The sequence below is a fragment of the Siphateles boraxobius genome, unplaced genomic scaffold (genome assembly GCF_051911475.1).
Source record: "Siphateles boraxobius isolate OS27281-9 unplaced genomic scaffold, OSU_SipBor_1 1, whole genome shotgun sequence".
In the NCBI taxonomy this organism is placed as follows: Eukaryota; Metazoa; Chordata; class Actinopteri; order Cypriniformes; family Leuciscidae; genus Siphateles; species Siphateles boraxobius.
In genome coordinates this window covers 1,504,627-1,529,204 of record NW_027508699.1, presented here as the reverse complement: position 1 = coordinate 1,529,204, position 24,578 = coordinate 1,504,627, and the positions used below count along the sequence as shown (strand labels likewise).

Below are 24,578 nucleotides of genomic sequence, written 5' to 3'. Positions count from 1 at the left end.
TTAGTGTTTTGAGAGAGCCAAGTGCGCATGGAAAAGCCGTTCAAAGGACATTGCTGCCGACTTTAACGACATCATCATTAAAATAGCTGCAGAAACAAACCAGCTTCGGGCAGTTGTGCAGGCGAGTGACGAGGTGGCAGAGTGGTTAAAGCGATGGACTGCTAATCCATTGTGCTCTGCACGCGTGGGTTCGAATCCCATCCTCGTCGTTCGCCAGACGAAAGAAAGCCAGACAAGGTAGCGACGTCTCCTGTGCTTTTATCTGGACATGGAACGACAGGGTGGTATCACGTTTTAAACTGCCATGTAATCAGCCTTTTGGAACGGCCGGCTGCATGGTGTGTCTATGAAACAGGTGAGTGAAATGCACATAGAGGTTTATTAATTGTTCTCTCTTAGCTCAAAGAACAAAATGTGCGGTATTTTTTATGGGATATACTTATGAGTATCCTGGTAACAAAGGGGCAGAGTTATAAGCCTTAATCTCCAAGAACATGTTTGAGTTTTGGATCGATTCGATGAGCCCCCTACCAGTTTGGGTAGGATAATGAAGAGTGCAAGGACACTGCAAACATATTCTGAGAGAGGTCCAATGTAAGCTATGCTGCCATTTTCTTGACCCAGGCGTTCTCTCTAGGTTCTTACCAACAAAGCAGAAGCAGCACACAAAAGAAACATAAGCACATCTCCCTCTATCAACACAGTTGTGAGTTTCCCAACCTTCCTCCTAAAGACGTGCAGGTGAGTGACAAGGTGGCCGAATGGTTAAGGCGATGGACTGCTAATCCACTCTTTATGCGTGTGTTCGAATCCCATCGTCTTCGTTTGTTGTCTTTAGTGTTTCGAGAGAGCCATGTCGCATGGAAAAGCGTGGGTTCGAATCCCATCCTCGTCGTTTGTTGTCTTTAGTGTTTCGAGAGAGCCAAGTGCGCATGGAAAAGCCGTTCAAAGGACATTGCTGCCGACTTTAACGACATCATCATTAAAATAGCTGCAGAAACAAACCAGCTTCGGGCAGTTGTGCAGGCGAGTGACGAGGTGGCAGAGTGGTTAAAGCGATGGACTGCTAATCCATTGTGCTCTGCACGCGTGGGTTCGAATCCCATCCTCGTCGTTCGCCAGACGAAAGAAAGCCAGACAGGGTAGCGACGTCTCCTGTGCTTTTATCTGGACATGGAACGACAGGGTGGTATCACGTTTTAAACTGCCATGTAATCAGCCTTTTGGAACGGCCGGCTGCATGGTGTGTCTATGAAACAGGTGAGTGAAATGCACATAGAGGTTTATTAATTGTTCTCTCTTAGCTCAAAGAACAAAATGTGCGGTATTTTTTATGGGATATACTTATGAGTATCCTGGTAACAAAGGGGCAGAGTTATAAGCCTTAATCTCCAAGAACATGTTTGAGTTTTGGATCGATTCGATGAGCCCCCTACCAGTTTGGGTAGGATAATGAAGAGTGCAAGGACACTGCAAACATATTCTGAGAGAGGTCCAATGTAAGCTATGCTGCCATTTTCTTGACCCAGGCGTTCTCTCTAGGTTCTTACCAACAAAGCAGAAGCAGCACACAAAAGAAACATAAGCACATCTCCCTCTATCAACACAGTTGTGAGTTTCCCAACCTTCCTCCTAAAGACGTGCAGGTGAGTGACAAGGTGGCCGAATGGTTAAGGCGATGGACTGCTAATCCACTCTTTATGCGTGTGTTCGAATCCCATCGTCTTCGTTTGTTGTCTTTAGTGTTTCGAGAGAGCCATGTCGCATGGAAAAGCCGTTCAAAGTACATTGCTGCCGACTTTAACGACATCACCATTAAAATAGCTGCAGAAACACACCACAGCCCAGCTTCGGGCAGTCGTGCTGGCGAGTGACGAGGTGGCCGACTGGTTAAAGCGATGGACTGCTAATCCATTGTGCTCTGCACGCGTGGGTTCGAATCCCATCCTCGTCGTTTGTTGTCTTTAGTGTTTCGAGAGAGCCAAGTGCGCATGGAAAAGCCGTTCAAATGACATTGCTGCCGACTTTAACGACATCATCATTAAAATAGCTGCAGAAACACACCAGCTTCGGGCAGTTGTGCAGGCGAGTGACGAGGTGGCCGAGTGGTTAAGGCGATGGACTGCTAATCCATTGTGCTCTGCACGCGTGGGTTCGAATCCCATCCTCGTCGTTCGCCAGACGAAAGAATCCAGACAAGGTAGCGACGTCTCCTGTGGTTTTATCTGGACATGGAACGACAGGGTGGTATCACGTTTTAAACTGCCATGTAATCAGCCTTTTGGAACGGCCGGCTGCATGGTGTGTCTATGAAACAGGTGAGTGAAATGCACATAGAGGTTTATTAATTGTTCTCTCTTAGCTCAAAGAACAAAATGTGCGGTATTTTTGATGGGAGATACTTATGGCTATCCTGGTTACAAAGGGCCAGAGTTATAACCCTCAATCTCCAAGAACATGTTTGAGTTTGGGATCGATTCGATGAGCCCCCTACCAGTTTGGGTAGGATAATGAAGAGTGCAAGGACACTGCAAACATATTCTGAGAGAGGTCCAATGTAAGCTATGCTGCCATTTTCTTGACCCAGGCGTTCTCTCTAGGTTCTTACCAACAAAGCAGAAGCAGCACACAAAAGAAACATATGCACATCTCCCTCTATCAACACAGTTGTGAGTTTCCCAACCTTCCTCCTAAAGACGTGTAGGTGAGTGACGAGGTGGCCGAATGGTTAAGGTGATGGACTGCTGATTCATTGTGCTCTTCATGCGTTTGTTCGAATCCCATCATAGGCGTTTGTTGTCTTTAGTGTTTCGAGAGAGCCAAGTGCGCATGGAAAAGCCGTTCAAAGTACGTTGCTGCCGACTTTAACGACATCATCATTAAAATAGCTGCAGAAACACACCAGCTTCGGGCAGTTGTGCAGGCGAGTGATTAAGGTGATGTACTGCTAATCCATTGTGCTCTGCACGCGTGGGTTCGAATCCCATCCACGACGTTTGATGTCTTTAGTGTTTCGAGAGAGCCAAGTTCGCATGGAAAAGCAGTTCAAATGACATTGCTGCCGACTTTAACGACATCATCCTTAAAATAGCTGCAGAAACACACCACGGCCCAGCTTCGGGCAGATGAGCAGGTGAGTGACGAGGTGGCCGAGTCGTTAAGGCGATGCACTGCTAATCCATTGTGTTCTGCACTCGTGGGTTCGAATCCCATCCTCGTCGTTTGTTGTCTTTAGTGTTCAAGAAAGCCAAGTGTGCCTGGCAAAGCTTTTTGCTTCCAACTATAACGTCATCATACTAAAGATAGATGCAGAAAAACTCTACGTGCAGGCGAGTTGCTGCGTGGTTAAGGCGATGGACTGCTAATCCTTTGTGGTCTGTGCGCATGGGTTTGAGTCCCATCTTTGGTGTTTAGTTTCACAGGGAGTCTAAAGGACAGGTCAACCGCAGGGGTGCAGCTCATGGCAAGCTTTTAATTATAGCTGTATTTCGGTTATGAGAGCCCCCTGGTTAATGGATATAATCATTTTAAATACAAAAACACGTTCAAGGGAGGTCCAAATCCTGGCTAAACAAGCCACCTTCAAGCTTATGCTTTCAACACCACAGCGAAAACAGAATGTAAAAAAAGCAAAAGTAAAATTCCCTTTTACAACAAGTCATGAAGCCTCTCAAGAAACTGTCAAAAATTGCCAGGGCTGACTGTATTTCAAGTCATCCCAGCGGGGTATTGGGTAAAGTTTTCAACCAGCAAAGATCACGTCTCGGATGAGCCTCATAGACTATGATATTGCCTCTGCGAAAGAATGCCAGACAAGGTAGCGACGTCTCCTGTGTTTTTATCTGGACATGGAACGACAGGGTGGTATCACGTTTTAAACTGCCATGTAATCAGCCTTTTGGAACGGCCGGCTGCATGGTGTGTCTATGAAACAGGTGAGTGAAATGCACATAGAGGTTTATTAATTGTTCTCTCTTAGCTCAAAGAACAAAATGTGCGGTATTTTTTATGGGATATACTTATGAGTATCCTGGTAACAAAGGGGCAGAGTTATAAGCCTCAATCTCCAAGAACATGTTTGAGTTTTGGATCGATTCGATGAGCCCCCTACCAGTTTGGGTAGGATAATGAAGATTGCAAGGACACTGCAAACATATTCTGAGAGAGGTCCAATGTAAGCTATGCTGCCATTTTCTTGACCCAGGCGTTCTCTCTAGGTTCTTACCAACAAAGCAGAAGCAGCACACAAAAGAAACATAAGCACATCTCCCTCTATCAACACAGTTGTGAGTTTCCCAACCTTCCTCCTAAAGACGTGCAGGTGAGTGACAAGGTGGCCGAATGGTTAAGGCGATGGACTGCTAATCCACTCTTTATGCCTGTGTCGAATCCCATCGTCTTCGTTTGTTGTCTTTAGTGTTTCGAGAGAGCCATGTCGCATGGAAAAGCCGTTCAAAGTACATTGCTGCCAACTTTAACGACATCACCATTAAAATAGCTGCAGAAACACACCACAGCCCAGCTTCGGGCAGTCGTGCTGGCGAGTGACGAGGTGGCCGACTGGTTAAAGCGATGGACTGCTAATCCATTGTGCTCTTTATGTGTGGGTTCGAATCCCATCCTCGTCGTTTGATGTCTTTAGTGTTTCGAGAGAGCCAAGTGCGCATGGAAAAGCCGTTCAAATGACATTGCTGCCGACTTTAACGACATCATCCTTAAAATAGCTGCAGAAACACACCACAGCCCAGCTTCGGCCAGATGAGCAGGTGAGTGACGAGGTGGCCGAGTGGTTAACGCGATGGACTGCTAATCCATTCTGCTCTGCACGTGTTTGTTCGAATCCCATCCATGTCGTTTGATGTCTCTAGTGTTTCGAGAGAGCCAAGTGCGCATGGAAAAGCCGTTCAAATGACATTGCTGCCGACTTTAACGACATCATCCTTAAAATAGCTGCAGAAACACACCAGAGCCCAGCTTCGGGCAGATGAGCAGGTGAGTGACGAGGTGGCCGAGTGGTTAAGGCGATGGACTGCTAATCCATTGTGCTCTGCACGCGTGGGTTCGAATCCCATCCTCGTCGTTTGTTGTCTTTAGTGTTTCGAGAGAGCCAAGTGCGCATGGAAAAGCCGTTCAAAGGACATTGCTGCCGACTTTAACAACATCATCATTAAAATAGCTGCAGAAACACACCAGCTTCGGGCAGTTGTGCAGGCGAGTGACGAGGTGGCAGAGTGGTTAAGGCGATGGACTGCTAATCCATTGTGCTCTGCACGCGTGGGTTCGAATCCCATCCTCGTCGTTCGCCAGACAAGGTAGCGACGTCTCCTGTGCTTTTATCTGGACATGGAACGACAGGGTGGTATCACGTTTTAAACTGCCATGTAATCAGCCTTTTGGAACGGCCGGCTGCATGGTGTGTCTATGAAACAGGTGAGTGAAATGCACATAGAGGTTTATTAATTGTTCTCTCTTAGCTCAAAGAACAAAATGTGCGGTATTTTTTATGGGATATACTTATGAGTATCCTGGTAACAAAGGGGCAGAGTTATAAGCCTCAATCTCCAAGAACATGTTTGAGTTTTGGATCGATTCGATGAGCCCCCTACCAGTTTGGGTAGGATAATGAAGATTGCAAGGACACTGCAAACATATTCTGAGAGAGGTCCAATGTAAGCTATGCTGCCATTTTCTTGACCCAGGCGTTCTCTCTAGGTTCTTACCAACAAAGCAGAAGCAGCACACAAAAGAAACATAAGCACATCTCCCTCTATCAACACAGTTGTGAGTTTCCCAACCTTCCTCCTAAAGACGTGCAGGTGAGTGACAAGGTGGCCGAATGGTTAAGGCGATGGACTGCTAATCCACTCTTTATGCGTGTGTTCGAATCCCATCGTCTTCGTTTGTTGTCTTTAGTGTTTCGAGAGAGCCATGTCGCATGGAAAAGCCGTTCAAAGTACATTGCTGCCAACTTTAACGACATCACCATTAAAATAGCTGCAGAAACACACCACAGCCCAGCTTCGGGCAGTCGTGCTGGCGAGTGACGAGGTGGCCGACTGGTTAAAGCGATGGACTGCTAATCCATTGTGCTCTTTATGTGTGGGTTCGAATCCCATCCTCGTCGTTTGATGTCTTTAGTGTTTCGAGAGAGCCAAGTGCGCATGGAAAAGCCGTTCAAATGACATTGCTGCCGACTTTAACGACATCATCCTTAAAATAGCTGCAGAAACACACCACAGCCCAGCTTCGGCCAGATGAGCAGGTGAGTGACGAGGTGGCCGAGTGGTTAACGCGATGGACTGCTAATCCATTCTGCTCTGCACGTGTTTGTTCGAATCCCATCCATGTCGTTTGATGTCTCTAGTGTTTCGAGAGAGCCAAGTGCGCATGGAAAAGCCGTTCAAATGACATTGCTGCCGACTTTAACGACATCATCCTTAAAATAGCTGCAGAAACACACCAGAGCCCAGCTTCGGGCAGATGAGCAGGTGAGTGACGAGGTGGCCGAGTGGTTAAGGCGATGGACTGCTAATCCATTGTGCTCTGCACGCGTGGGTTCGAATCCCATCCTCGTCGTTTGTTGTCTTTAGTGTTTCGAGAGAGCCAAGTGCGCATGGAAAAGCCGTTCAAAGGACATTGCTGCCGACTTTAACAACATCATCATTAAAATAGCTGCAGAAACACACCAGCTTCGGGCAGTTGTGCTGGCGAGTGACGAGGTGGCAGAGTGGTTAAGGCGATGGACTGCTAATCCATTGTGCTCTGCACGCGTGGGTTCGAATCCCATCCTCGTCGTTCGCCAGACAAGGTAGCGACGTCTCCTGTGCTTTTATCTGGACATGGAACGACAGGGTGGTATCACGTTTTAAACTGCCATGTAATCAGCCTTTTGGAACGGCCGGCTGCATGGTGTGTCTATGAAACAGGTGAGTGAAATGCACATAGAGGTTTATTAATTGTTCTCTCTTAGCTCAAAGAACAAAATGTGCGGTATTTTTTATGGGATATACTTATGAGTATCCTGGTAACAAAGGGGCAGAGTTATAAGCCTCAATCTCCAAGAACATGTTTGAGTTTTGGATCGATTCGATGAGCCCCCTACCAGTTTGGGTAGGATAATGAAGATTGCAAGGACACTGCAAACATATTCTGAGAGAGGTCCAATGTAAGCTATGCTGCCATTTTCTTGACCCAGGCGTTCTCTCTAGGTTCTTACCAACAAAGCAGAAGCAGCACACAAAAGAAACATAAGCACATCTCCCTCTATCAACACAGTTGTGAGTTTCCCAACCTTCCTCCTAAAGACGTGCAGGTGAGTGACAAGGTGGCCGAATGGTTAAGGCGATGGACTGCTAATCCACTCTTTATGCGTGTGTTCGAATCCCATCGTCTTCGTTTGTTGTCTTTAGTGTTTCGAGAGAGCCATGTCGCATGGAAAAGCCGTTCAAAGTACATTGCTGCCAACTTTAACGACATCACCATTAAAATAGCTGCAGAAACACACCACAGCCCAGCTTCGGGCAGTCGTGCTGGCGAGTGACGAGGTGGCCGACTGGTTAAAGCGATGGACTGCTAATCCATTGTGCTCTTTATGTGTGGGTTCGAATCCCATCCTCGTCGTTTGATGTCTTTAGTGTTTCGAGAGAGCCAAGTGCGCATGGAAAAGCCGTTCAAATGACATTGCTGCCGACTTTAACGACATCATCCTTAAAATAGCTGCAGAAACACACCACAGCCCAGCTTCGGCCAGATGAGCAGGTGAGTGACGAGGTGGCCGAGTGGTTAACGCGATGGACTGCTAATCCATTCTGCTCTGCACGTGTTTGTTCGAATCCCATCCATGTCGTTTGATGTCTCTAGTGTTTCGAGAGAGCCAAGTGCGCATGGAAAAGCCGTTCAAATGACATTGCTGCCGACTTTAACGACATCATCCTTAAAATAGCTGCAGAAACACACCAGAGCCCAGCTTCGGGCAGATGAGCAGGTGAGTGACGAGGTGGCCGAGTGGTTAAGGCGATGGACTGCTAATCCATTGTGCTCTGCACGCGTGGGTTCGAATCCCATCCTCGTCGTTTGTTGTCTTTAGTGTTTCGAGAGAGCCAAGTGCGCATGGAAAAGCCGTTCAAAGGACATTGCTGCCGACTTTAACAACATCATCATTAAAATAGCTGCAGAAACACACCAGCTTCGGGCAGTTGTGCAGGCGAGTGACGAGGTGGCAGAGTGGTTAAGGCGATGGACTGCTAATCCATTGTGCTCTGCACGCGTGGGTTCGAATCCCATCCTCGTCGTTCGCCAGACAAGGTAGCGACGTCTCCTGTGCTTTTATCTGGACATGGAACGACAGGGTGGTATCACGTTTTAAACTGCCATGTAATCAGCCTTTTGGAACGGCCGGCTGCATGGTGTGTCTATGAAACAGGTGAGTGAAATGCACATAGAGGTTTATTAATTGTTCTCTCTTAGCTCAAAGAACAAAATGTGCGGTATTTTTTATGGGATATACTTATGAGTATCCTGGTAACAAAGGGGCAGAGTTATAAGCCTCAATCTCCAAGAACATGTTTGAGTTTTGGATCGATTCGATGAGCCCCCTACCAGTTTGGGTAGGATAATGAAGATTGCAAGGACACTGCAAACATATTCTGAGAGAGGTCCAATGTAAGCTATGCTGCCATTTTCTTGACCCAGGCGTTCTCTCTAGGTTCTTACCAACAAAGCAGAAGCAGCACACAAAAGAAACATAAGCACATCTCCCTCTATCAACACAGTTGTGAGTTTCCCAACCTTCCTCCTAAAGACGTGCAGGTGAGTGACAAGGTGGCCGAATGGTTAAGGCGATGGACTGCTAATCCACTCTTTATGCGTGTGTTCGAATCCCATCGTCTTCGTTTGTTGTCTTTAGTGTTTCGAGAGAGCCATGTCGCATGGAAAAGCGTGGGTTCGAATCCCATCCTCGTCGTTTGTTGTCTTTAGTGTTTCGAGAGAGCCAAGTGCGCATGGAAAAGCCGTTCAAAGGACATTGCTGCCGACTTTAACGACATCATCATTAAAATAGCTGCAGAAACAAACCAGCTTCGGGCAGTTGTGCAGGCGAGTGACGAGGTGGCAGAGTGGTTAAAGCGATGGACTGCTAATCCATTGTGCTCTGCACGCGTGGGTTCGAATCCCATCCTCGTCGTTCGCCAGACGAAAGAAAGCCAGAGAAGGTAGCGACGTCTCCTGTGCTTTTATCTGGACATGGAACGACAGGGTGGTATCACGTTTTAAACTGCCATGTAATCAGCCTTTTGGAACGGCCGGCTGCATGGTGTGTCTATGAAACAGGTGAGTGAAATGCACATAGAGGTTTATTAATTGTTCTCTCTTAGCTCAAAGAACAAAATGTGCGGTATTTTTTATGGGATATACTTATGAGTATCCTGGTAACAAAGGGGCAGAGTTATAAGCCTTAATCTCCAAGAACATGTTTGAGTTTTGGATCGATTCGATGAGCCCCCTACCAGTTTGGGTAGGATAATGAAGAGTGCAAGGACACTGCAAACATATTCTGAGAGAGGTCCAATGTAAGCTATGCTGCCATTTTCTTGACCCAGGCGTTCTCTCTAGGTTCTTACCAACAAAGCAGAAGCAGCACACAAAAGAAACATAAGCACATCTCCCTCTATCAACACAGTTGTGAGTTTCCCAACCTTCCTCCTAAAGACGTGCAGGTGAGTGACAAGGTGGCCGAATGGTTAAGGCGATGGACTGCTAATCCACTCTTTATGCGTGTGTTCGAATCCCATCGTCTTCGTTTGTTGTCTTTAGTGTTTCGAGAGAGCCATGTCGCATGGAAAAGCCGTTCAAAGTACATTGCTGCCGACTTTAACGACATCACCATTAAAATAGCTGCAGAAACTCACCACAGCCCAGCTTCGGGCAGTCGTGCTGGCGAGTGACGAGGTGGCCGACTGGTTAAAGCGATGGACTGCTAATCCATTGTGCTCTGCACGCGTGGGTTCGAATCCCATCCTCGTCGTTTGTTGTCTTTAGTGTTTCGAGAGAGCCAAGTGCGCATGGAAAAGCCGTTCAAATGACATTGCTGCCGACTTTAACGACATCATCATTAAAATAGCTGCAGAAACACACCAGCTTCGGGCAGTTGTGCAGGCGAGTGACGAGGTGGCCGAGTGGTTAAGGCGATGGACTGCTAATCCATTGTGCTCTACACGCGTGGGTTCGAATCCCATCCTCGTCGTTCGCCAGACGAAAGAATCCAGACAAGGTAGCGACGTCTCCTGTGGTTTTATCTGGACATGGAACGACAGGGTGGTATCACGTTTTAAACTGCCATGTAATCAGCCTTTTGGAACGGCCGGCTGCATGGTGTGTCTATGAAACAGGTGAGTGAAATGCACATAGAGGTTTATTAATTGTTCTCTCTTAGCTCAAAGAACAAAATGTGCGGTATTTTTGATGGGAGATACTTATGGCTATCCTGGTTACAAAGGGCCAGAGTTATAACCCTCAATCTCCAAGAACATGTTTGAGTTTGGGATCGATTCGATGAGCCCCCTTACCAGTTTGGGTAGGATAATGAAGAGTGCAAGGACACTGCAAACATATTCTGAGAGAGGTCCAATGTAAGCTATGCTGCCATTTTCTTGACCCAGGCGTTCTCTCTAGGTTCTTACCAACAAAGCAGAAGCAGCACACAAAAGAAACATATGCACATCTCCCTCTATCAACACAGTTGTGAGTTTCCCAACCTTCCTCCTAAAGACGTGTAGGTGAGTGACGAGGTGGCCGAATGGTTAAGGTGATGGACTGCTGATTCGAGAGAGCCAAGTGCGCATGGAAAGGCCGTTCAAATGACATTGCTGCCGACTTTAACGACATCATCATTAAAATAGCTGCAGAAACACACCAGCTTCGGGCAGTTGTGCAGGCGAGTGATTAAGGTGATGTACTGCTAATCCATTGTGCTCTGCACGCGTGGGTTCGAATCCCATCCACGACGTTTGATGTCTTTAGTGTTTCGAGAGAGCCAAGTTCGCATGGAAAAGCAGTTCAAATGACATTGCTGCCGACTTTAACGACATCATCCTTAAAATAGCTGCAGAAACACACCAGAGCCCAGCTTCGGGCAGATGAGCAGGTGAGTGACGAGGTGGCCGAGTGGTTAAGGCGATGGACTGCTAATCCATTGTGCTCTGCACGCGTGGGTTCGAATCCCATCCTCGTCGTTTGTTGTCTTTAGTGTTTCGAGAGAGCCAAGTGCGCATGGAAAAGCCGTTCAAAGGACATTGCTGCCGACTTTAACAACATCATCATTAAAATAGCTGCAGAAACACACCAGCTTCGGGCAGTTGTGCTGGCGAGTGACGAGGTGGCAGAGTGGTTAAGGCGATGGACTGCTAATCCATTGTGCTCTGCACGCGTGGGTTCGAATCCCATCCTCGTCGTTCGCCAGACAAGGTAGCGACGTCTCCTGTGCTTTTATCTGGACATGGAACGACAGGGTGGTATCACGTTTTAAACTGCCATGTAATCAGCCTTTTGGAACGGCCGGCTGCATGGTGTGTCTATGAAACAGGTGAGTGAAATGCACATAGAGGTTTATTAATTGTTCTCTCTTAGCTCAAAGAACAAAATGTGCGGTATTTTTTATGGGATATACTTATGAGTATCCTGGTAACAAAGGGGCAGAGTTATAAGCCTCAATCTCCAAGAACATGTTTGAGTTTTGGATCGATTCGATGAGCCCCCTACCAGTTTGGGTAGGATAATGAAGATTGCAAGGACACTGCAAACATATTCTGAGAGAGGTCCAATGTAAGCTATGCTGCCATTTTCTTGACCCAGGCGTTCTCTCTAGGTTCTTACCAACAAAGCAGAAGCAGCACACAAAAGAAACATAAGCACATCTCCCTCTATCAACACAGTTGTGAGTTTCCCAACCTTCCTCCTAAAGACGTGCAGGTGAGTGACAAGGTGGCCGAATGGTTAAGGCGATGGACTGCTAATCCACTCTTTATGCGTGTGTTCGAATCCCATCGTCTTCGTTTGTTGTCTTTAGTGTTTCGAGAGAGCCATGTCGCATGGAAAAGCCGTTCAAAGTACATTGCTGCCAACTTTAACGACATCACCATTAAAATAGCTGCAGAAACACACCACAGCCCAGCTTCGGGCAGTCGTGCTGGCGAGTGACGAGGTGGCCGACTGGTTAAAGCGATGGACTGCTAATCCATTGTGCTCTTTATGTGTGGGTTCGAATCCCATCCTCGTCGTTTGATGTCTTTAGTGTTTCGAGAGAGCCAAGTGCGCATGGAAAAGCCGTTCAAATGACATTGCTGCCGACTTTAACGACATCATCCTTAAAATAGCTGCAGAAACACACCACAGCCCAGCTTCGGCCAGATGAGCAGGTGAGTGACGAGGTGGCCGAGTGGTTAACGCGATGGACTGCTAATCCATTCTGCTCTGCACGTGTTTGTTCGAATCCCATCCATGTCGTTTGATGTCTCTAGTGTTTCGAGAGAGCCAAGTGCGCATGGAAAAGCCGTTCAAATGACATTGCTGCCGACTTTAACGACATCATCCTTAAAATAGCTGCAGAAACACACCACAGCCCAGCTTCGGGCAGATGAGCAGGTGAGTGACGAGGTGGCCGAGTGGTTAAGGCGATGGACTGCTAATCCATTGTGCTCTGCACGCGTGGGTTCGAATCCCATCCTCGTCGTTTGTTGTCTTTAGTGTTTCGAGAGAGCCAAGTGCGCATGGAAAAGCCGTTCAAAGGACATTGCTGCCGACTTTAACAACATCATCATTAAAATAGCTGCAGAAACACACCAGCTTCGGGCAGTTGTGCAGGCGAGTGACGAGGTGGCAGAGTGGTTAAGGCGATGGACTGCTAATCCATTGTGCTCTGCACGCGTGGGTTCGAATCCCATCCTCGTCGTTCGCCAGACAAGGTAGCGACGTCTCCTGTGCTTTTATCTGGACATGGAACGACAGGGTGGTATCACGTTTTAAACTGCCATGTAATCAGCCTTTTGGAACGGCCGGCTGCATGGTGTGTCTATGAAACAGGTGAGTGAAATGCACATAGAGGTTTATTAATTGTTCTCTCTTAGCTCAAAGAACAAAATGTGCGGTATTTTTTATGGGATATACTTATGAGTATCCTGGTAACAAAGGGGCAGAGTTATAAGCCTCAATCTCCAAGAACATGTTTGAGTTTTGGATCGATTCGATGAGCCCCCTACCAGTTTGGGTAGGATAATGAAGATTGCAAGGACACTGCAAACATATTCTGAGAGAGGTCCAATGTAAGCTATGCTGCCATTTTCTTGACCCAGGCGTTCTCTCTAGGTTCTTACCAACAAAGCAGAAGCAGCACACAAAAGAAACATAAGCACATCTCCCTCTATCAACACAGTTGTGAGTTTCCCAACCTTCCTCCTAAAGACGTGCAGGTGAGTGACAAGGTGGCCGAATGGTTAAGGCGATGGACTGCTAATCCACTCTTTATGCGTGTGTTCGAATCCCATCGTCTTCGTTTGTTGTCTTTAGTGTTTCGAGAGAGCCATGTCGCATGGAAAAGCGTGGGTTCGAATCCCATCCTCGTCGTTTGTTGTCTTTAGTGTTTCGAGAGAGCCAAGTGCGCATGGAAAAGCCGTTCAAAGGACATTGCTGCCGACTTTAACGACATCATCATTAAAATAGCTGCAGAAACAAACCAGCTTCGGGCAGTTGTGCAGGCGAGTGACGAGGTGGCAGAGTGGTTAAAGCGATGGACTGCTAATCCATTGTGCTCTGCACGCGTGGGTTCGAATCCCATCCTCGTCGTTCGCCAGACGAAAGAAAGCCAGACAAGGTAGCGACGTCTCCTGTGCTTTTATCTGGACATGGAACGACAGGGTGGTATCACGTTTTAAACTGCCATGTAATCAGCCTTTTGGAACGGCCGGCTGCATGGTGTGTCTATGAAACAGGTGAGTGAAATGCACATAGAGGTTTATTAATTGTTCTCTCTTAGCTCAAAGAACAAAATGTGCGGTATTTTTTATGGGATATACTTATGAGTATCCTGGTAACAAAGGGGCAGAGTTATAAGCCTTAATCTCCAAGAACATGTTTGAGTTTTGGATCGATTCGATGAGCCCCCTACCAGTTTGGGTAGGATAATGAAGAGTGCAAGGACACTGCAAACATATTCTGAGAGAGGTCCAATGTAAGCTATGCTGCCATTTTCTTGACCCAGGCGTTCTCTCTAGGTTCTTACCAACAAAGCAGAAGCAGCACACAAAAGAAACATAAGCACATCTCCCTCTATCAACACAGTTGTGAGTTTCCCAACCTTCCTCCTAAAGACGTGCAGGTGAGTGACAAGGTGGCCGAATGGTTAAGGCGATGGACTGCTAATCCACTCTTTATGCGTGTGTTCGAATCCCATCGTCTTCGTTTGTTGTCTTTAGTGTTTCGAGAGAGCCATGTCGCATGGAAAAGCCGTTCAAAGTACATTGCTGCCGACTTTAACGACATCACCATTAAAATAGCTGCAGAAACTCACCACAGCCCAGCTTCGGGCAGTCGTGCTGGCGAGTGACGAGGTGGCCGACTGGTTAAAGCGATGGACTGCTAATCCATTGTGCTCTGCACGCGTGGGTTCGAATCCCATCCTCGTCGTTTGTTGTCTTTAGTGTTTCGAGAGAGCCAAGTGCGCATGGAAAAGCCGTTCAAATGACATTGCTGCCGACTTTAACGACATCATCATTAAAATAGCTGCAGAAACACACCAGCTTCGGGCAGTTGTGCAGGCGAGTGACGAGGTGGCCGAGTGGTTAAGGCGATGGACTGCTAATCCATTGTGCTCTACACGCGTGGGTTCGAATCCCATCCTCGTCGTTCGCCAGACGAAAGAATCCAGACAAGGTAGCGACGTCTCCTGTGGTTTTATCTGGACATGGAACGACAGGGTGGTATCACGTTTTAAACTGCCATGTAATCAGCCTTTTGGAACGGCCGGCTGCATGGTGTGTCTATGAAACAGGTGAGTGAAATGCACATAGAGGTTTATTAATTGTTCTCTCTTAGCTCAAAGAACAAAATGTGCGGTATTTTTGATGGGAGATACTTATGGCTATCCTGGTTACAAAGGGCCAGAGTTATAACCCTCAATCTCCAAGAACATGTTTGAGTTTGGGATCGATTCGATGAGCCCCCTACCAGTTTGGGTAGGATAATGAAGAGTGCAAGGACACTGCAAACATATTCTGAGAGAGGTCCAATGTAAGCTATGCTGCCATTTTCTTGACCCAGGCGTTCTCTCTAGGTTCTTACCAACAAAGCAGAAGCAGCACACAAAAGAAACATATGCACATCTCCCTCTATCAACACAGTTGTGAGTTTCCCAACCTTCCTCCTAAAGACGTGTAGGTGAGTGACGAGGTGGCCGAATGGTTAAGGTGATGGACTGCTGATTCGAGAGAGCCAAGTGCGCATGGAAAGGCCGTTCAAATGACATTGCTGCCGACTTTAACGACATCATCATTAAAATAGCTGCAGAAACACACCAGCTTCGGGCAGTTGTGCAGGCGAGTGATTAAGGTGATGTACTGCTAATCCATTGTGCTCTGCACGCGTGGGTTCGAATCCCATCCACGACGTTTGATGTCTTTAGTGTTTCGAGAGAGCCAAGTTCGCATGGAAAAGCAGTTCAAATGACATTGCTGCCGACTTTAACGACATCATCCTTAAAATAGCTGCAGAAACACACCACGGCCCAGCTTCGGGCAGATGAGCAGGTGAGTGACGAGGTGGCCGAGTCGTTAAGGCGATGCACTGCTAATCCATTGTGTTCTGCACTCGTGGGTTCGAATCCCATCCTCGTCGTTTGTTGTCTTTAGTGTTCAAGAAAGCCAAGTGTGCCTGGCAAAGCTTTTTGCTTCCAACTATAACGTCATCATACTAAAGATAGATGCAGAAAAACTCTACGTGCAGGCGAGTTGCTGCGTGGTTAAGGCGATGGACTGCTAATCCTTTGTGCTCTGTGCGCATGGGTTTGAGTCCCATCTTTGGTGTTTAGTTTCACAGGGAGTCTAAAGGACAGGTCAACCGCAGGGGTGCAGCTCATGGCAAGCTTTTAATTATAGCTGTATTTCGGTTATGAGAGCCCCCTGGTTAATGGATATAATCATTTTAAATACAAAAACACGTTCAAGGGAGGTCCAAATCCTGGCTAAACAAGCCACCTTCAAGCTTATGCTTTCAACACCACAGCGAAAACAGAATGTAAAAAAAGCAAAAGTAAAATTCCCTTTTACAACAAGTCATGAAGCCTCTCAAGAGACTGTCAAAAATTGCCAGGGCTGACTGTATTTCAAGTCATCCCAGCGGGGTATTGGGTAAAGTTTTCAACCAGTAAAGATCACGTCTCGGATGAGCCTCATAGACTATGATATTGCCTCTGCGAAAGAATGCCAGGCAAGATAGCGACGTCTCCTGTGTTTTTATCTGGACATGGAACGACAGGGTGGTATCACGTTTTAAACTGCCATGTAATCAGCCTTTTGGAACGGCCGGCTGCATGGTGTGTCTATGAAACAGGTGAGTGAAATGCACATAGAGGTTTATTAATTGTTCTCTCTTAGCTCAAAGAACAAAATGTGCGGTATTTTTTATGGGATATACTTATGAGTATCCTGGTAACAAAGGGGCAGAGTTATAAGCCTCAATCTCCAAGAACATGTTTGAGTTTTGGATCGATTCGATGAGCCCCCTACCAGTTTGGGTAGGATAATGAAGATTGCAAGGACACTGCAAACATATTCTGAGAGAGGTCCAATGTAAGCTATGCTGCCATTTTCTTGACCCAGGCGTTCTCTCTAGGTTCTTACCAACAAAGCAGAAGCAGCACACAAAAGAAACATAAGCACATCTCCCTCTATCAACACAGTTGTGAGTTTCCCAACCTTCCTCCTAAAGACGTGCAGGTGAGTGACAAGGTGGCCGAATGGTTAAGGCGATGGACTGCTAATCCACTCTTTATGCCTGTGTCGAATCCCATCGTCTTCGTTTGTTGTCTTTAGTGTTTCGAGAGAGCCATGTCGCATGGAAAAGCCGTTCAAAGTACATTGCTGCCAACTTTAACGACATCACCATTAAAATAGCTGCAGAAACACACCACAGCCCAGCTTCGGGCAGGCGTGCTGGCGAGTGACGAGGTGGCCGACTGGTTAAAGCGATGGACTGCTAATCCATTGTGCTCTTTATGTGTGGGTTCGAATCCCATCCTCGTCGTTTGATGTCTTTAGTGTTTCGAGAGAGCCAAGTGCGCATGGAAAAGCCGTTCAAATGACATTGCTGCCGACTTTAACGACATCATCCTTAAAATAGCTGCAGAAACACACCACAGCCCAGCTTCGGCCAGATGAGCAGGTGAGTGACGAGGTGGCCGAGTGGTTAACGCGATGGACTGCTAATCCATTCTGCTCTGCACGTGTTTGTTCGAATCCCATCCATGTCGTTTGATGTCTCTAGTGTTTCGAGAGAGCCAAGTGCGCATGGAAAAGCCGTTCAAATGACACTGCTGCCGACTTTAACGACATCATCCTTAAAATAGCTGCAGAAACACACCAGAGCCCAGCTTCGGGCAGATGAGCAGGTGAGTGACGAGGTGGCCGAGTGGTTAAGGCGATGGACTGCTAATCCATTGTGCTCTGCACGCGTGGGTTCGAATCCCATCCTCGTCGTTTGTTGTCTTTAGTGTTTCGAGAGAGCCAAGTGCGCATGGAAAAGCCGTTCAAAGGACATTGCTGCCGACTTTAACAACATCATCATTAAAATAGCTGCAGAAACACACCAGCTTCGGGCAGTTGTGCAGGCGAGTGACGAGGTGGCAGAGTGGTTAAGGCGATGGACTGCTAATCCATTGTGCTCTGCACGCGTGGGTTCGAATCCCATCCTCGTCGTTCGCCAGACAAGGTAGCGACGTCTCCTGTGCTTTTATCTGGACATGGAACGACAGGGTGGTATCACGTTTTAAACTGCCATGTAATTAGCCTTTTGGAACGGCCGGCTGCATGGTGTGTCTATGAAACAGGTGAGTGAAATGCACATAGAGGTTTATTAATTGTTCTCTCTTAGCTCAAAGAACAAAATGTGCGGTATTTTTGATGGGAGATACTTATGGCTATCCTGGTTACAAAGGGCCAGAGTTATAACCCTCAATCTCCAAGAACATGTTTGAGTTTGGGATCGATTCGATGAGCCCCCTACCAGTTTGGGTAGGATAATGAAGAGTGCAAGGACACTGCAAACATATTCTGAGAGAGGTCCAATGTAAGCTATGCTGCCATTTTCTTGACCCAGGCGTTCTCTCTAGGTTCTTACCAACAAAGCAGAAGCAGCACACAAAAGAAACATAAGCACATCTCCCTCTATCAACACAGTTGTGAGTTTCCCAACCTTCCTCCTAAAGACGTGCAGGTGAGTGACAAGGTGGCCGAATGGTTAAGGCGATGGACTGCTAATCCACTCTTTATGCCTGTGTCGAATCCCATCGTCTTCGTTTGTTGTCTTTAGTGTTTCGAGAGAGCCATGTCGCATGGAAAAGCCGTTCAAAGTACATTGCTGCCAACTTTAACGACATCACCATTAAAATAGCTGCAGAAACACACCACAGCCCAGCTTCGGGCAGGCGTGCTGGCGAGTGACGAGGTGGCCGACTGGTTAAAGCGATGGACTGCTAATCCATTGTGCTCTTTATGTGTGGGTTCGAATCCCATCCTCGTCGTTTGATGTCTTTAGTGTTTCGAGAGAGCCAAGTGCGCATGGAAAAGCCGTTCAAATGACATTGCTGCCGACTTTAACGACATCATCCTTAAAATAGCTGCAGAAACACACCACAGCCCAGCTTCGGCCAGATGAGCAGGTGAGTGACGAGGTGGCCGAGTGGTTAACGCGATGGACTGCTAATCCATTCTGCTCTGCACGTGTTTGTTCGAATCCCATCCATGTCGTTTGATGTCTCTAGTGTTTCGAGAGAGCCAAGTGCGCATGGAAAAGCCGTTCAAATGACATTGCTGCCGACTTTAACGACATCATCCTTAAAATAGCTGCAGAAACACACCAGAGCCCAGCTTCGGGCAGATGAGCAGGTGAGTGACGAGGTGGCCGAGTGGTTAAGGCGATGGACTGCTAATCCATTGTGCTCTGCACGCGTGGGTTCGAATCCCATCCTCGTCGTTTGTTGTCTTTAGTGTTTCGAGAGAGCCAAGTGCGCATGGAAAAGCCGTTCAAAGGACATTGCTGCCGACTTTAACAACATCATCATTAAAATAGCTGCAGAAACACACCAGCTTCGGGCAGTTGTGCAGGCGAGTGACGAGGTGGCAGAGTGGTTAAGGCGATGGACTGCTAATCCATTGTGCTCTGCACGCGTGGGTTCGAATCCCATCCTCGTCGTTCGCCAGACAAGGTAGCGACGTCTCCTGTGCTTTTATCTGGACATGGAACGACAGGGTGGTATCACGTTTTAAACTGCCATGTAATCAGCCTTTTGGAACGGCCGGCTGCATGGTGTGTCTATGAAACAGGTGAGTGAAATGCACATAGAGGTTTATTAATTGTTCTCTCTTAGCTCAAAGAACAAAATGTGCGGTATTTTTGATGGGAGATACTTATGGCTATCCTGGTTACAAAGGGCCAGAGTTATAACCCTCAATCTCCAAGAACATGTTTGAGTTTGGGATCGATTCGATGAGCCCCCTACCAGTTTGGGTAGGATAATGAAGAGTGCAAGGACACTGCAAACATATTCTGAGAGAGGTCCAATGTAAGCTATGCTGCCATTTTCTTGACCCAGGCGTTCTCTCTAGGTTCTTACCAACAAAGCAGAAGCAGCACACAAAAGAAACATATGCACATCTCCCTCTATCAACACAGTTGTGAGTTTCCCAACCTTCCTCCTAAAGACGTGTAGGTGAGTGACGAGGTGGCCGAATGGTTAAGGTGATGGACTGCTGATTCATTGTGCTCTTCATGCGTTTGTTCGAATCCCATCATAGGCGTTTGTTGTCTTTAGTGTTTCGAGAGAGCCAAGTGCGCATGGAAAAGCCGTTCAAAGTACGTTGCTGCCGACTTTAACGACATCATCATTAAAATAGCTGCAGAAACACACCAGCTTCGAGCAGTTGTGCAGGCGAGTGATTAAGGTGATGTACTGCTAATCCATTGTGCTCTGCACGCGTGGGTTCGAATCCCATCCACGACGTTTGATGTCTTTAGTGTTTCGAGAGAGCCAAGTTCGCATGGAAAAGCAGTTCAAATGACATTGCTGCCGACTTTAACGACATCATCCTTAAAATAGCTGCAGAAACACACCACGGCCCAGCTTCGGGCAGATGAGCAGGTGAGTGACGAGGTGGCCGAGTCGTTAAGGCGATGCACTGCTAATCCATTGTGTTCTGCACTCGTGGGTTCGAATCCCATCCTCGTCGTTTGTTGTCTTTAGTGTTCAAGAAAGCCAAGTGTGCCTGGCAAAGCTTTTTGCTTCCAACTATAACGTCATCATACTAAAGATAGATGCAGAAAAACTCTACGTGCAGGCGAGTTGCTGCGTGGTTAAGGCGATGGACTGCTAATCGTTTGTGCTCTGTGCGCATGGGTTTGAGTCCCATCTTTGGTGTTTAGTTTCACAGGGAGTCTAAAGGACAGGTCAACCGCAGGGGTGCAGCTCATGGCAAGCTTTTAATTATAGCTGTATTTTGGTTATGAGAGCCCCCTGGTTAATGGATATAATCATTTTAAATACAAAAACACGTTCAAGGAAGGTCCAAATCCTGGCTAAACCAGCCACCTTCAAGCTTATGCTTTCAACCCCACAGCGAAAACAGAATGTAAAAAAAGCAAAAGTAAAATTCCCTTTTACAACAAGTCATGAAGCCTCTCAAGAGACTGTCAAAAATTGCCAGGGCTGACTGTATTTCAAGTCATCCCAGCGGGGTATTGGGTAAAGTTTTCAACCAGCAAAGATCACGTCTCGGATGAGCCTCATAGACTATGATATTGCCTCTGTGAAAGAATGCCAGACAAGGTAGCGACGTCTCCTGTGTTTTTATCTGGACATGGAACGACAGGGTGGTATCACGTTTTAAACTGCCATGTAATCAGCCTTTTGGAACGGCCGGCTGCATGGTGTGTCTATGAAACAGGTGAGTGAAATGCACATAGAGGTTTATTAATTGTTCTCTCTTAGCTCAAAGAACAAAATGTGCGGTATTTTTTATGGGATATACTTATGAGTATCCTGGTAACAAAGGGGCAGAGTTATAAGCCTCAATCTCCAAGAACATGTTTGAGTTTTGGATCGATTCGATGAGCCCCCTACCAGTTTGGGTAGGATAATGAAGATTGCAAGGACACTGCAAACATATTCTGAGAGAGGTCCAATGTAAGCTATGCTGCCATTTTCTTGACCCAGGCGTTCTCTCTAGGTTCTTACCAACAAAGCAGAAGCAGCACACAAAAGAAACATAAGCACATCTCCCTCTATCAACACAGTTGTGAGTTTCCCAACCTTCCTCCTAAAGACGTGCAGGTGAGTGACAAGGTGGCCAAATGGTTAAGGCGATGGACTGCTAATCCACTCTTTATGCCTGTGTCGAATCCCATCGTCTTCGTTTGTTGTCTTTAGTGTTTCGAGAGAGCCATGTCGCATGGAAAAGCCGTTCAAAGTACATTGCTGCCAACTTTAACGACATCACCATTAAAATAGCTGCAGAAACACACCACAGCCCAGCTTCGGGCAGTCGTGCTGGCGAGTGACGAGGTGGCCGACTGGTTAAAGCGATGGACTGCTAATCCATTGTGCTCTTTATGTGTGGGTTCGAATCCCATCCTCGTCGTTTGATGTCTCTAGTGTTTCGAGAGAGCCAAGTGCGCATGGAAAAGCCGTTCAAATGACATTGCTGCCGACTTTAACGACATCATCCTTAAAATAGCTGCAGAAACACACCACACCCCAGCTTCGGGCAGATGTGCAGGCGTAGTGACGAGGTGGCCGAGTGGTTAAGGCGATGGACTGCTAATCCATTGTGCTCTTTACGCGTGGGTTCGAATCCCATCCTCGTCATTTGATGTCTTTAGTGTTTCGAGAGAGCCAAGTGCCTATGGAAAAGCCGTTCAAATGACATTGCTGCCGACTTTAACGACTTCATCCTTAAAATAGCTGCAGAAACACACCACAGCCCAGCTTCGGCCAGATGAGCAGGTGAGTGACGAGGTGGCCGAGTGGTTAACGCGATGGACTGCTAATCCATTCTGCTCTGCACGCGTTTGTTCGAATCCCATCCATGTCGTTTGATGTCTCTAGTGTTTCGAGAGAGCCAAGTGCGCATGGAAAAGCCGTTCAAATGACATTGCTGCCGACTTTAACGACATCATCCTTAAAATAGCTGCAGAAACACACCAGAGCCCAGCTTCGGGCAGATGAGCAGGTGAGTGACGAGGTGGCCGAGTGGTTAAGGCGATGGACTGCTAATCCATTGTGCTCTGCACGCGTGGGTTCGAATCCCATCCTCGTCGTTTGTTGTCTTTAGTGTTTCGAGAGAGCCAAGTGCGCATGGAAAAGCCGTTCAAAGGACATTGCTGCCGACTTTAACGACATCATCATTAAAATAGCTGCAGAAACACACCAGCTTCGGGCAGTTGTGCAGGCGAGTGACGAGGTGGCAGAGTGGTTAAGGCGATGGACTGCTAATCCATTGTGCTCTGCACGCGTGGGTTCGAATCCCATCCTCGTCGTTCGCCAGACAAGGTAGCGACGTCTCCTGTGCTTTTATCTGGACATGGAACGACAGGGTGGTATCACGTTTTAAACTGCCATGTAATCAGCCTTTTGGAACGGCCGGCTGCATGGTGTGTCTATGAAACAGGTGAGTGAAATGCACATAGAGGTTTATTAATTGTTCTCTCTTAGCTCAAAGAACAAAATGTGCGGTATTTTTTATGGGATATACTTATGAGTATCCTGGTAACAAAGGGGCAGAGTTATAAGCCTCAATCTCCAAGAACATGTTTGAGTTTTGGATCGATTCGATGAGCCCCCTACCAGTTGTGAGTTTCCGAACCTTCCTCCTAAAGACGTGCAGGTGAGTGACAAGGTGGCCGAATGGTTAAGGCGATGGACTGCTAATCCACTCTTTATGCGTGTGTTCGAATCCCATCGTCTTCGTTTGTTGTCTTTAGTGTTTCGAGAGAGCCATGTCGCATGGAAAAGCCGTTCAAAGTACATTGCTGCCGACTTTAACGACATCACCATTAAAATAGCTGCAGAAACACACCACAGCCCAGCTTCGGGCAGTCGTGCTGGCGAGTGACGAGGTGGCCGACTGGTTAAAGCGATGGACTGCTAATCCATTGTGCTCTGCACGCGTGGGTTCGAATCCCATCCTTGTCGTTTGTTGTCTTTAGTGTTTCGAGAGAGCCAAGTGCGCATGGAAAAGCCGTTCAAAGGACATTGCTGCCGACTTTAACGACATCATCATTAAAATAGCTGCAGAAACACACCAGCTTCGGGCAGTTGTGCAGGCGAGTGAAGAGGTGGCCGAGTGGTTAAGGCGATGGACTGCTAATCCATTGTGCTCTGCACGCGTGGGTTCGAATCCCATCCTCGTCGTTCGCCAGACGAAAGAAATCCAGACAAGGTAGCGACGTCTCCTGTGCTTTTATCTGGACATGGAACGACAGGGTGGTATCACGTTTTAAACTGCCATGTAATCAGCCTTTTGGAACGGCCGGCTGCATGGTGTGTTTATGAAACAGGTGAGTGAAATGCACATAGAGGTTTATTAATTGTTCTCTCTTAGCTCAAAGAACAAAATGTGCGGTATTTTTGATGGGAGATACTTATGGCTATCCTGGTTACAAAGGGCCAGAGTTATAACCCTCAATCTCCAAGAACATGTTTGAGTTTGGGATCGATTCGATGAGCCCCCTACCAGTTTGGGTAGGATAATGAAGAGTGCAAGGACACTGCAAACATATTCTGAGAGAGGTCCAATGTAAGCTATGCTGCCATTTTCTTGACCCAGGCGTTCTCTCTAGGTTCTTACCAACAAAGCAGAAGCAGCACACAAAAGAAACATAAGCACATCTCCCTCTATCAACACAGTTGTGAGTTTCCCAACCTTCCTCCTAAAGTCGTGCAGGTGAGTGACAAGGTGGCCGAATGGTTAAGGCGATGGACTGCTAATCCACTCTTTATGCGTGTGTTCGAATCCCATCGTCTTCGTTTGTTGTCTTTAGTGTTTCGAGAGAGCCATGTCGCATGGAAAAGCCGTTCAAAGTACATTGCTGCCGACTTTAACGACATCACCATTAAAATAGCTGCAGAAACACACCACAGCCCAGCTTCGGGCAGTCGTGCTGGCGAGTGACGAGGTGGCCGACTGGTTAAAGCGATGGACTGCTAATCCATTGTGCTCTGCACGCGTGGGTTCGAATCCCATCCTCGTCGTTTGTTGTCTTTAGTGTTTCGAGAGAGCCAAGTGCGCATGGAAAAGCCGTTCAAAGGACATTGCTGCCGACTT

General features: G+C 47.2%; 28 non-coding genes across 28 annotated transcripts; 25 read left to right on the top strand and 3 right to left on the bottom strand.

Moving 5' to 3' along the window:
* Positions 1-127: 127 nt before the first annotated feature.
* Positions 128-209, top strand: trnas-gcu (transfer RNA serine (anticodon GCU)). The gene has a single exon. It is a non-coding gene; the product is annotated as a tRNA-Ser (tRNA).
* An 823-nt stretch (positions 210-1,032) lies between these two features.
* trnas-gcu (transfer RNA serine (anticodon GCU)) lies at positions 1,033-1,114 on the top strand. The gene has a single exon. It is a non-coding gene; the product is annotated as a tRNA-Ser (tRNA).
* Positions 1,115-2,091: 977 nt separating this feature from the next.
* On the top strand, positions 2,092-2,173 carry trnas-gcu (transfer RNA serine (anticodon GCU)). Its single transcript has one exon. It is a non-coding gene; the product is annotated as a tRNA-Ser (tRNA).
* A 1,493-nt stretch (positions 2,174-3,666) lies between these two features.
* LOC143741743 (U4 spliceosomal RNA) lies at positions 3,667-3,807 on the bottom strand. The gene has a single exon (XR_013205217.1). It is a non-coding gene; the product is annotated as a U4 spliceosomal RNA (small nuclear RNA).
* A 1,191-nt stretch (positions 3,808-4,998) lies between these two features.
* Positions 4,999-5,080, top strand: trnas-gcu (transfer RNA serine (anticodon GCU)). The gene has a single exon. It is a non-coding gene; the product is annotated as a tRNA-Ser (tRNA).
* Positions 5,081-5,217: 137 nt separating this feature from the next.
* Positions 5,218-5,299, top strand: trnas-gcu (transfer RNA serine (anticodon GCU)). Its single transcript has one exon. It is a non-coding gene; the product is annotated as a tRNA-Ser (tRNA).
* Positions 5,300-6,494: 1,195 nt separating this feature from the next.
* On the top strand, positions 6,495-6,576 carry trnas-gcu (transfer RNA serine (anticodon GCU)). Its single transcript has one exon. It is a non-coding gene; the product is annotated as a tRNA-Ser (tRNA).
* Positions 6,577-6,713: 137 nt separating this feature from the next.
* On the top strand, positions 6,714-6,795 carry trnas-gcu (transfer RNA serine (anticodon GCU)). The gene has a single exon. It is a non-coding gene; the product is annotated as a tRNA-Ser (tRNA).
* Positions 6,796-7,990: 1,195 nt separating this feature from the next.
* trnas-gcu (transfer RNA serine (anticodon GCU)) lies at positions 7,991-8,072 on the top strand. The gene has a single exon. It is a non-coding gene; the product is annotated as a tRNA-Ser (tRNA).
* A 137-nt stretch (positions 8,073-8,209) lies between these two features.
* trnas-gcu (transfer RNA serine (anticodon GCU)) lies at positions 8,210-8,291 on the top strand. The gene has a single exon. It is a non-coding gene; the product is annotated as a tRNA-Ser (tRNA).
* Positions 8,292-9,099: 808 nt separating this feature from the next.
* trnas-gcu (transfer RNA serine (anticodon GCU)) lies at positions 9,100-9,181 on the top strand. The gene has a single exon. It is a non-coding gene; the product is annotated as a tRNA-Ser (tRNA).
* A 977-nt stretch (positions 9,182-10,158) lies between these two features.
* On the top strand, positions 10,159-10,240 carry trnas-gcu (transfer RNA serine (anticodon GCU)). The gene has a single exon. It is a non-coding gene; the product is annotated as a tRNA-Ser (tRNA).
* A 906-nt stretch (positions 10,241-11,146) lies between these two features.
* On the top strand, positions 11,147-11,228 carry trnas-gcu (transfer RNA serine (anticodon GCU)). The gene has a single exon. It is a non-coding gene; the product is annotated as a tRNA-Ser (tRNA).
* A 137-nt stretch (positions 11,229-11,365) lies between these two features.
* On the top strand, positions 11,366-11,447 carry trnas-gcu (transfer RNA serine (anticodon GCU)). The gene has a single exon. It is a non-coding gene; the product is annotated as a tRNA-Ser (tRNA).
* Positions 11,448-12,642: 1,195 nt separating this feature from the next.
* Positions 12,643-12,724, top strand: trnas-gcu (transfer RNA serine (anticodon GCU)). Its single transcript has one exon. It is a non-coding gene; the product is annotated as a tRNA-Ser (tRNA).
* Positions 12,725-12,861: 137 nt separating this feature from the next.
* On the top strand, positions 12,862-12,943 carry trnas-gcu (transfer RNA serine (anticodon GCU)). The gene has a single exon. It is a non-coding gene; the product is annotated as a tRNA-Ser (tRNA).
* An 808-nt stretch (positions 12,944-13,751) lies between these two features.
* On the top strand, positions 13,752-13,833 carry trnas-gcu (transfer RNA serine (anticodon GCU)). The gene has a single exon. It is a non-coding gene; the product is annotated as a tRNA-Ser (tRNA).
* A 977-nt stretch (positions 13,834-14,810) lies between these two features.
* Positions 14,811-14,892, top strand: trnas-gcu (transfer RNA serine (anticodon GCU)). Its single transcript has one exon. It is a non-coding gene; the product is annotated as a tRNA-Ser (tRNA).
* A 1,432-nt stretch (positions 14,893-16,324) lies between these two features.
* LOC143741891 (U4 spliceosomal RNA) lies at positions 16,325-16,465 on the bottom strand. The gene has a single exon (XR_013205269.1). It is a non-coding gene; the product is annotated as a U4 spliceosomal RNA (small nuclear RNA).
* A 1,191-nt stretch (positions 16,466-17,656) lies between these two features.
* On the top strand, positions 17,657-17,738 carry trnas-gcu (transfer RNA serine (anticodon GCU)). Its single transcript has one exon. It is a non-coding gene; the product is annotated as a tRNA-Ser (tRNA).
* A 137-nt stretch (positions 17,739-17,875) lies between these two features.
* trnas-gcu (transfer RNA serine (anticodon GCU)) lies at positions 17,876-17,957 on the top strand. The gene has a single exon. It is a non-coding gene; the product is annotated as a tRNA-Ser (tRNA).
* A 1,194-nt stretch (positions 17,958-19,151) lies between these two features.
* On the top strand, positions 19,152-19,233 carry trnas-gcu (transfer RNA serine (anticodon GCU)). The gene has a single exon. It is a non-coding gene; the product is annotated as a tRNA-Ser (tRNA).
* A 137-nt stretch (positions 19,234-19,370) lies between these two features.
* On the top strand, positions 19,371-19,452 carry trnas-gcu (transfer RNA serine (anticodon GCU)). Its single transcript has one exon. It is a non-coding gene; the product is annotated as a tRNA-Ser (tRNA).
* A 1,479-nt stretch (positions 19,453-20,931) lies between these two features.
* On the bottom strand, positions 20,932-21,072 carry LOC143741820 (U4 spliceosomal RNA). The gene has a single exon (XR_013205243.1). It is a non-coding gene; the product is annotated as a U4 spliceosomal RNA (small nuclear RNA).
* A 966-nt stretch (positions 21,073-22,038) lies between these two features.
* Positions 22,039-22,120, top strand: trnas-gcu (transfer RNA serine (anticodon GCU)). Its single transcript has one exon. It is a non-coding gene; the product is annotated as a tRNA-Ser (tRNA).
* A 370-nt stretch (positions 22,121-22,490) lies between these two features.
* Positions 22,491-22,572, top strand: trnas-gcu (transfer RNA serine (anticodon GCU)). The gene has a single exon. It is a non-coding gene; the product is annotated as a tRNA-Ser (tRNA).
* A 137-nt stretch (positions 22,573-22,709) lies between these two features.
* On the top strand, positions 22,710-22,791 carry trnas-gcu (transfer RNA serine (anticodon GCU)). Its single transcript has one exon. It is a non-coding gene; the product is annotated as a tRNA-Ser (tRNA).
* Positions 22,792-23,583: 792 nt separating this feature from the next.
* On the top strand, positions 23,584-23,665 carry trnas-gcu (transfer RNA serine (anticodon GCU)). The gene has a single exon. It is a non-coding gene; the product is annotated as a tRNA-Ser (tRNA).
* The last annotated feature ends 913 nt before the right edge of the window (positions 23,666-24,578 follow it).